The sequence below is a fragment of the Rhipicephalus microplus genome, chromosome X (assembly GCF_043290135.1).
Source record: "Rhipicephalus microplus isolate Deutch F79 chromosome X, USDA_Rmic, whole genome shotgun sequence".
NCBI classification, from domain to species: Eukaryota; Metazoa; Arthropoda; class Arachnida; order Ixodida; family Ixodidae; genus Rhipicephalus; species Rhipicephalus microplus.
In genome coordinates, this window is record NC_134710.1 from 456,699,562 (window position 1) to 456,709,416 (window position 9,855).

A 9,855-nucleotide genomic window follows, 5' to 3' on the forward strand; every position below is an offset into this window, starting at 1 on the left:
GATTTCGCCCCGCGACCTGCTTGCCGTGTTGGAGCACCCAGTAGAAATTTATGGTGCCGCGTTTGAAAGAGTTGAATAAATTTGCAATATTACGAAAGAAAGGCTCTGAAGCAACATCGCATTTTATCAGGCCTACACCTCCCACACCTAGACGAGTAAAACTCGTCGATATTATCTTGCAAAGCTGTGTATAATATTTAAAACACATTCTTTAGCCCACGATGAATTGTTTTCTCGTGTGGCTTCTCCATTTGGTACTGTCATGTTAACTTACAAAGGCAACTTTCCATATTTAGTCTCTTTAGATGTTGCAAAAGCTTGACACGTGGTGTGTATGCCATACTGATAATTCTCCTCGTAACCTGGGTCCGCCTCTTTAAACAGCGTCGCATTTTATTGTTCGCAATTGTGTTTGTTTTATACTGTAAGCGAGCTGTGTGATTTCATCAATATTCACGAGTGTTCCCTGACTATACAAACACGTGCGTCTTATTTGGTGCGGTGCACGTTTGTATGTAGCAAAAAATGTCATTTCGTCGGCGTGTGTCTGCATACACTTGCATGCCCTGCAGTACGTGTACATAATTAATGCAGTAAGGACTGGAATGCATAGCCTTGCATGGGACATATATTCCATGCACCCTCAGAGAAATGTTGTTTGTTATGAGCCTACTGTTTATCATTACATTTTTTTTTTGTTAAAGTTTCATCTCCATATAAAGCAGCTGTATACAGGCACGAGCTTCAGCAGCTTCCTCGTTGTTCCATTTTAAATAAAAACACCAAGCCTACCCGAATCAATGATCTGTTTGCTATCATTACTGTTATGTGTTCTACGATGTACACAAGGACAGTAGTATACAAAAATAGGGAGGGAATTGAAGGCCCTGCCTGCATGGCTGCGCCGTTTCACAAGATCAGGCGCTGCGCTGTGAAGCTTCCTACCGGCCTGCAGAAATTTAAGGGAGCGTACAATAGCGTGGTTCAAGAAGACTTGTGGGGAATACTAGACACACTGGGTGTAAAAGATGGAGTCACTCTCTAATCGTGTGAAGGAAATCTATAAAACTAACAAGGTAGTTAAAGAGTGGGAAAAACAGGTATCCAAGCCCACAGTGGTGAAACCTGGACTTAGGCAGGCGTGCCCACTGTCACCCTTCTTATTTATAATGTACCTACAAGGATTAGAGGCCAAATTAGAGGCAAGGGGACTTGGCTTCAACCTCTCTTTAGTCAAACAAGGAAAACTCACTGATCAGGCACTACCAGCATTAATCTACGCAGACGATATAGTGCTAATGGCCGACAACAAGCAAGATTTGCAGAGGTTGATGGACATCTGCGGTAATGAGGGAGATAGGTTAGATTTTAGATTCAGTTAGGAAAATTCAGTAGTCATGATTTTTAATGATAACAAAGGTAGTGAGCTTAGAATACAGGAAGTCACGCTAGAGATAACAGATAAATACAAATACCTGGGCGTATAGATAAGCAATGGGACCGAGTACCTGAGGGAACACGAAATATGCGTGACGACTAAAGATAACAGGAATGCAGCAGTGATGAAAATTAGGGCACTGTGGAATTACAATAGGTATAATGTTGTGAGAGGAATATGGAAAGGGGTCATGGTTCCTGGGCTGACGTTCGGCAACGCGGTCTTGTGCATGAGGTCAGAAGTTCAAGCAAGATTACAAATTATGCAATGTGAAATATGTAGGCTTGCTTTAGGAGCTCACGGAAATACACCAAACCAGGGAGTACAAGGTGATATGGGATGGACATCATTTGATGGCAGGGAAGCTAGCAGCAAGATAAAATTTGAGAAGCGATTGAGAGAAATGGGGGAGAAGCGTTGGGCTATGAAGGTTTTCAGCTACTTGTACATGAAGAATGTCAATACAAAATGGAGGAAGCGAACCAGGAAATTGACTGGTAAATACTTAGAAAACAGCAGGTGGACAAACCAGAAAGAACTATCGGTTAAAAAGGAACTGCAGGAAACGGAGACTGACGTTTGGAGAACCGGCATGATTGAGAAGTCCGCACTAGAGATCTATCGAACATTTAAGCAGGAAATTGCCAAAGAAAGAATCTATGATAATCCTCAGGGTAGTTCTCTACTGATTGAGGCCAGGACGGGAGTATTGCGAACCAAGACATATCGGGCCAAATATGAAGAGGTAGACACAATATGCAGTGCGTGCGAAGAGAAAGAAAAAAGTGCCGAAGACTTGACAATGCTCTGTAAAGGGCTTCACCTTATAGTTCAAGATGATGGCGCAGAGTTTTTCAAAGCACTGGTGTTTAGGGACAGGGAGGGCAAAATAGACTTTAATCGGGTAGACTTAACTAGAAGGAGGTTATCTGATTGGTGGCTAAAGTCAAGGCACGATTGAAAATTTAACCCTTCACTTCAAAGTACCCGTCCAACTTTACTATTTAAAGGGGAAAAAAACCAGTGGTTAGTTCACTAAGCATTACGGCTAGGTGACGTTAGCCGCCGCCCGATCTAAAGGGTACGGCTACATCCATCCATCTATCCAGCCAAGAATATGATCTCTGGCTAGTTGCTCCAGGTAGATTTTCTGGCCTCACCGTTGAATTGTTTGCTCTGGTTGCGGCTTGCAAACATTGCGGTTTTGGGTTTCGTATCATCTTGTTCCGTCATCATGTCCTCCAAGTGGAGGACATGTCGCAGTGTGAGGAGGGAGTACGACAAGGCGCTGATAGAATGAGCTATCAGTCTTACCAGGCAGGCGGTTGAGAGCGCACCGAAGCAGCTGACGCACATCAGCACTATCCGCTTCCTGTATAATACAGGCTAGGGAATTATAGAAACGCAGAGCAGAAATCAACTCTTGTGCCTCTCTCATGCACTCACAAGGCGGAACCTGCTTCGAACACTGAGGAGCGAGCTAAGCAACACCATGCGTGACGATAAATCATGGTCTCCTATTGCAATAATGATTAAGGCACGCATGCAACTTAAACCATTGTCACGCAAGATGAATTCACAACACCATCGAAGTGAACCCAAGGCACGTGCTGATTATTATGTACGGTACTAGCGCTAAATTCATGCAGACGTTTAGTTGGCGCTGCAGTAGGCCTAGTTGAAGGAATGGCCACAGCTACTGCTGTGATGGAGAACGGGCTCATTAACATCTTCATGTAGATTAAAACGGCTTACCCCGAAATGACTGGGAGTGTCACGCTATCCCTAGCAGTGGCACATGCAGTTGCATATTTAACGATTACAGAAATGGCGTACCGAATTCCAAAGCACCTATCAATACTTCCGTCAAGGCGTAGCACCAAACACTTTATCGCACATTTCGGGAAACATTCTTTTTTCTCCCAATCTGGTGGCTAGGCATCACCACGCCCAAGAATAAGCATGTTATTAAGTATGTCGGAGGTATTTTCATCTGATCCCTGAAAAATTATTTCCCTAAACTCATGGAGAAAAAAGAAAATGGAATTCGCACCTGTCATCACATTGCACCCCATCACAGGAATGGGATCAGATTGGCCTGGCGCTCAATACTCCCTTACGCTTAATCAGAGCTCGGTCTGGCACCAGCTCCAGACAAAACCATTTATAATCTCCTCTCTGGCACATCTGTTTTACTCTGCTTTCTCTCAACCAGAGTGCACCATGTACCTGTGGTTCACCCCTGGTGGATCTTTTTCACTGTTTGTGAATTGCACACAAAGCCCTTACTGGTAGATCCTATTCCCAATTCTTCACTATTCTCACGGGAGGCCACTTTTTGGGCAGCTTACATCACGACATGTGCGTGTCATGATGTCAGTGCCGTCTTTTTCAGAGTCGGCGCCGTCTTTTCTTTCTCTTTTGCTCCTTCCCTGTCCTGTGTTTCTGGTGTTGCGCTGCAAACAAGTGAAGATGTTAAAGAACACCAGATGTTCAAAATTTGCTTCTCATTAATATATCGTGGTTTTGGGAATTAAAATCCCAGATATATTGAAAGAAGATGCATGAAAAGGGAAGGATGATATTGGAAACTGGCAAAAAAGGGATGACAGACTTCTTAAGCTATGCTGCCATTGAGATTTTCAGCTGTTCACTCCATTCTCACACGTGACTTTGATGCAGCTATGCACATATCACACAAGCATGCTGACTGTACAGTTAGTATAACTGCAACCTTCATGTACCCAGCCTTCATGTACCCTCTATGACATTTCAGAACATCTGAGTCAGTGTTAGCATCAAGTTATGTTCTTCATGCTGGGGAACCGGTGTGATGAGTTACCATTTCTACAGAATGAAGCCCTGTCTACCTGGAACAAGCTGCAAGATATATAACTAAACGGCCCTGTTCAGAGCCAGTCAATCTCTGTCCGGCTTGGATGCACCAACTGATTCCCTTTATCATCAACCCTCAATAAACTAGCAAATGTTTATACATGTGCAAGCAGTGTCAATCAATACTTTAGGAAATGCTTGTGAAGCAATTTTAAGGAGAATCGTTTTTCTCATCTCATAGTGAGGCATTAGGAACACCTTAGTCACACCAAATGCCATTATTCAATGAGAGGAACAAGAGAAATATTTCACTGGGAACTATGAAGTAAACAAAAAAACAAATGTTTTCAGATACTGCGAGATCATTTCATAAAAAAGCTCAGAAGTTGCTATGTGTGGCCACATTTATTCTGTGCAAGCATCATGTGGTTACAAAATTCTGTACCAAACATAGGTTCAGCTTTCTGGAATAGACCGCGCTGCACAAGCTAGCTCAGTGCATGCACTTCTGTACCCTGCCAGAGAATATTTTTACCACCAGTATGTTGTAACGTGAAGTGAAATGGTGATTGCATACTAGGGCGCGTCCTGCAGGACCCCAATAAAGTTGTTTCACTTGATAGGTTGGTGTGCTGTAAGCAGAACATTTCCAAGAAAAATCGTATAGTTTGGAGGAGGACTTAAGCAAGGAAAGGTGTAGATAAAACACTGAATTCACTGACATTAACCTCACCAAGTATAACATTGTTTTTCTGGTGAAGCTTTGTGTCTGAACAGCGAGCAGGATAAGCTGGTAAAAACATGCAAAATGGGAAGTCTAGCACAGCAATCTGTGCAGTACTGCTCATTTCATGGAGCATTAATTTCACAGGCTTTGCTCATTGTTAGCGTTAAGCCTATATTATGTCCACTGCAGGGTGGAAGCCCAATCATTGTTCCCTGTCCTGTATGAGCCAATTTCATATTATGGCTGATAATTTCTCGATCTCATTGGAACTAATCACCTGCCACCCTCTGCTACATTTCATGTGTCCTAATACAAATTAATTGACATTACTGACCTGTCATCCAACTTTTTTTCTCATTCCCATCTAATGCATTCATTTTTGATAAACTCTGCTTTCTTCCCATGTCTGAATATTATGCTAGCCTTTTTTCATTTTTCTGAAACATTATCTTTGCTCAGAAGCTAGAAGTTATCAGAAAGAACATAACGACATTCTACCTCCTGAGCATATGGCATCATCAATACAAAAATGTAATAAAAGTGAGAAAACATCCTATCTATATAAAAGGCCCTAAAATACTGCAGGAGGCAACAAATAAACTGGTATTTGTATAAAGGCAGTGACAAAAACTTTGACTACTGTCACTTATTCTGATTCTTGGGACATCTTTTTTAGTACATCATAACACGTAAGTACACATTTACACAATTTACACAGAGGAATTGCCACCACGTGCATTGAGGCCACCCTTCAGAAGTCATGTGAGCACAAGGATGAGGTAAGCCTTCAAAACCAGATTAAATGACTAAAGGATGCTGGATATCCCAACAGCACCATCACACCCGTGTGCTAAACCCTCCTGCAGAAAGTCAAGTTAAACAAAACAGGACCAAAATAAAAACAGAATGACCAAAGATCTTTGCATGCTATACCGTACGTACATAAGGTGTTTCACAATATAAAGAAAATAGCGAGCCGATATGATTTTATCTTGTTATTTGCCATCCCTTGCAAGTTTTCCAAAGTGTGTGTGTACTAAAAAGCAACAGGAATAGCCATTATTTCACCATTCGTCACGAGAATAGGTATACTGAATGCCAATATAATGTTGTGTATGAGATACTATTGACACGTGGAAACGTAAACATAAGACAAACTGGGCAACGCCCCAATGTTTGAGCAAGACAGCATGCTTAAAATGTTAAGAATGGCTATGGTAGTCGCATGGCCATACACTGTAAAGAATGTAAGTGCAGTTCTATGTTTCATAAAACACTGTTTTTGAAAAAGCAAGAACAAGAAATAAAAGAGAGACTGTGAAAGCATTTTCTTGTCAGGGAGGCCAAGGATCAGTGCATCAGTATACCTTCACTCATCCATTCGGAGAGAGAGTATTCTTTTCTCAGTTAAGATTATATTATCATGATCTCACATGTGTCGTTGTGCATGAGCACTGTTCTTGTACTCTGTAAAAAAGTGGGCGTAGTACCTTCAATAAAATTCAGTCGGCAGTCAGAGCTCTTTCCTGTCCTTTTTGTCTCTTCCTGAACTTCTCTCACTGTTACTAGAACACAACCACGATGAACCAACTTGCCCAGATTAAGCTATTGTTGACGAAAAGTCAGAGCATGAAAATACTTCAGGGGCTCAGAACCTCCTCACTACCCGTCTAGTTACGGCCCTGGTCTATGTGTTCCGAGAGTGAAGCACTAGTGGAGCTATCTAACTACCTTACGGTGAGGAGGGTTTGTGTATACTCGAGCTTGTTTCATGACATGGTGAGAGGTGGCAGGCTGTTGAAATAATATGCTGTGTGGGAGGTCAAGATTTTGATTGAGAACGCTGAGTATGAGCCAGTGACATTAGGCGTTCAAGACTTTTTGCGATATTCACTCTAGCATAGGACCTTGGTTGGTGGTTGACGTGTGCATTTGATCACGTTGTAGTCTTCCATCATAATTTTTTTGCCACTTGGCGTCGACGCTCTTGAGTTGTACCAAAGTAATTAAGCATCCAGGTACGAGTATCTTCTGTCAGTGTTTCAATGAAGAGCTGAATATGAGTAATAGCTTCCATCGATACTTCTGGCATTGGTGTATGCACCTTTCTTTTGAAGTTCTCTTGTAAAAAAGGCATTAAAGGTATGTTTTTGTGACTTTTTAGCGTTGGCCAGAACTGTTAGTGTGTCCGAACGGCTCTTCAAGTGGTTGTGGTGTTGTCTTGTTCTGGGCCACAGAGCTTTCAGTCTTTTTTTTATATTTGCCTTCACAGGAATGCTCTTTGCATGCTTCTTCAGTACTTTGTATTATTCCTAAAGCATTGACTTCCAGATTTTGATTGTGGTGCTTTGATCTAGTGTTCAACTTCACGCTAGCTTCATTTGCACGCAAAGAAGGAACTCAGGAGTATGGTAACTTTTGCTATGGGTTTTCCCTTCTTCAGTCTACTGTATTTTTGCCTGTGTTGTCTAAGCGCTGACAGCCACGTGCGACAGCTTTTTTTTGTGCACTTATTGTGTGCCAATGACTTATTTGCCTCCTCAGCTAAAGACTTTTTGTATTATAAGAAAAAGCTCTGTCTGTATTGCTTTTGTCAATTGCTGATGGTGTATCTTCAGTATCTTTTCTCAGTGTACACTATACTTGAATGGAAGAGCAGCATGACTACCTTGAGCTGTTAGCAGGCTTTTAGCTGCTGTAATACTGATTGATGCTCCTTTCTCGGGCGTTCTATTTTGGATGGTTGGCATGTCATTGCTTCTTTTAAACTTTAAAACTGCAGGTGCACCTTTTTCTGGTTACACCTGGTATATTTTTCAGTGATTATATATATGTATATATATATATATATATATATTGCTAACTTGAGAAACAAGGCCTCTTTACGTTAGGTGCACATCAGGTGGGAAGAGTACTTCTATTACTTGCCAAGATTGTGGCCGCTTATGGTGGGAATCATAATGCACTGTTGATGTGTCAAATTCACATAGCATAATTCCAAGGCACTCGATCAATATCCAAGGAAGAAAATTATGTTCTTTTGCGTGAGTTTCAGCAACTCATAGTAATTTGTATGTAAATAAATACTTCATCATTCTTGGCTGTCATGTTTTATGGAAGCACATGTGCTTCGTTAATAACAAAAAAAACGCACGCTCACGCCACTGCAGTGGCGTGAGCGTGCGTGTTTTTTTGTTATTAACGATTTGCCCTATGCATTCACGTTTCTTCTTTTTTTGTGTCTCGTACTTCTCGTATCGCGCAGCCTACCGTTTTGGGCACGCGTAAAAAAAGTACATAAAGAGCTGCGTTCGACGCCGAAATTCGCGTTCGCAACGAGCTGGGCACTGACAGGGTGCCCTACGACGCCCACACACTCCGCAACACCTTACCAACCGTTCGCTGTGATGTTGTTGGGAATTCGTGTGGTCGTTGCATGAATATAGCGCGTGCGTGCGTGCGCACGGGCGTCTGTGTGTTAGATCACGGCAACTGCATATGTTGTATGATTCAGTCACCATAACGCAACTAGCGACCCCCGCTCTTCCCACACGTCAAGCAGCAGCAAGTGCCGTTAACCGTACTGTGCTGTGAACGCAAAACAGATTCGAATAGGTCGCGTAGATAGCTAGCCCGACACATGATACGATAAGATTTGCGTCAGATATTCGACGTCTACATGCACGCGTAAGACAGCGGTATCCGCAGCAGCTTCGTCATACGTACGGATAGCACCGCATCAGACGTCACGTCTGACAGAGAAACTTGATCGGTAATTTCTTCTCACTTAAAAAGTCTACCTTGCACAACTTCAACCAACGATTATGCATTTCAACGAGCTGTGCATGGTTTAATGATTGATTGATTGATTGATATGTGGGGTTTAACGTCCCAAAACCACCATATGATTATGAGAGACGCCGTAGTGGAGGGCTCCGGAAATTTCGACCACCTGGGGTTCTTTAACGTGCACCCAAATCTGAGCACACGGGCCTACAACATTTCCGCCTCCATCGGAAATGCAGCCGCCGCAGCCGGGATTCGAACCCGCGACCTGCGGGTCAGCAGCCGAGTACCTTAGCCACTTGACCGCCGCGGCGAGGCATGGTTTAATGACGAAAAGATAGTTCTAATATTGTGCCCGGCACATATATTTCTCTCTCTCTAACTTAAAAAATCGGCGCGTGAATTGGGGCCAGAACAGCGCCAAAAAGCAGCACACGCAGAAATTGGCTCATATTCTAATATTATGACATCGTGATGTTGACTTTTCAGCTGACGCCGGCAATAACGTTCAAACGGCGGGCCAATAATGCCGGTCTTAATGGATGGCTCCGCCCATATTGGCTGCTACTTGTACAACCTGGCCAGATGTGTCCGTTCTAATAGGCCGGCACAGCCGATATGGGCGGAAAGTTCTGAAAGCTGGCCCAATATAACCAATCTAATAGACTGGCACAGCCATCATTGGCGGAATGTTGTTAATGCTGGTCCAACATAGCCGTTCTATTCGGCTGGCAGAACCAATATTGGGGGTACGTTGTCAACGCTGGTCCAACGTCGCCGTTCTATTTGGCTGGCATAGCCAATCTTGGCAGTACGTTGTGAAAACTGGGCCGTTCATGGGCCAGGCAGTGCCGATCTATCCCCAATATTGGGCCAACCTTCTGTGCTGCCTCGGTAGGCTCGTGTGCACGTTAAAGAACCCCAGGTGGTGAAAATTTTTAAATTTCTGCATTACTGCATCTCTCATAATCTTATGGTGATTTCTGGACAATAAATCTTTCATATAAATCAATCAATCAGAGCTCTTGTTAACTCTGCTTGACGTCACCGCCCCACAAGCGTAATCATG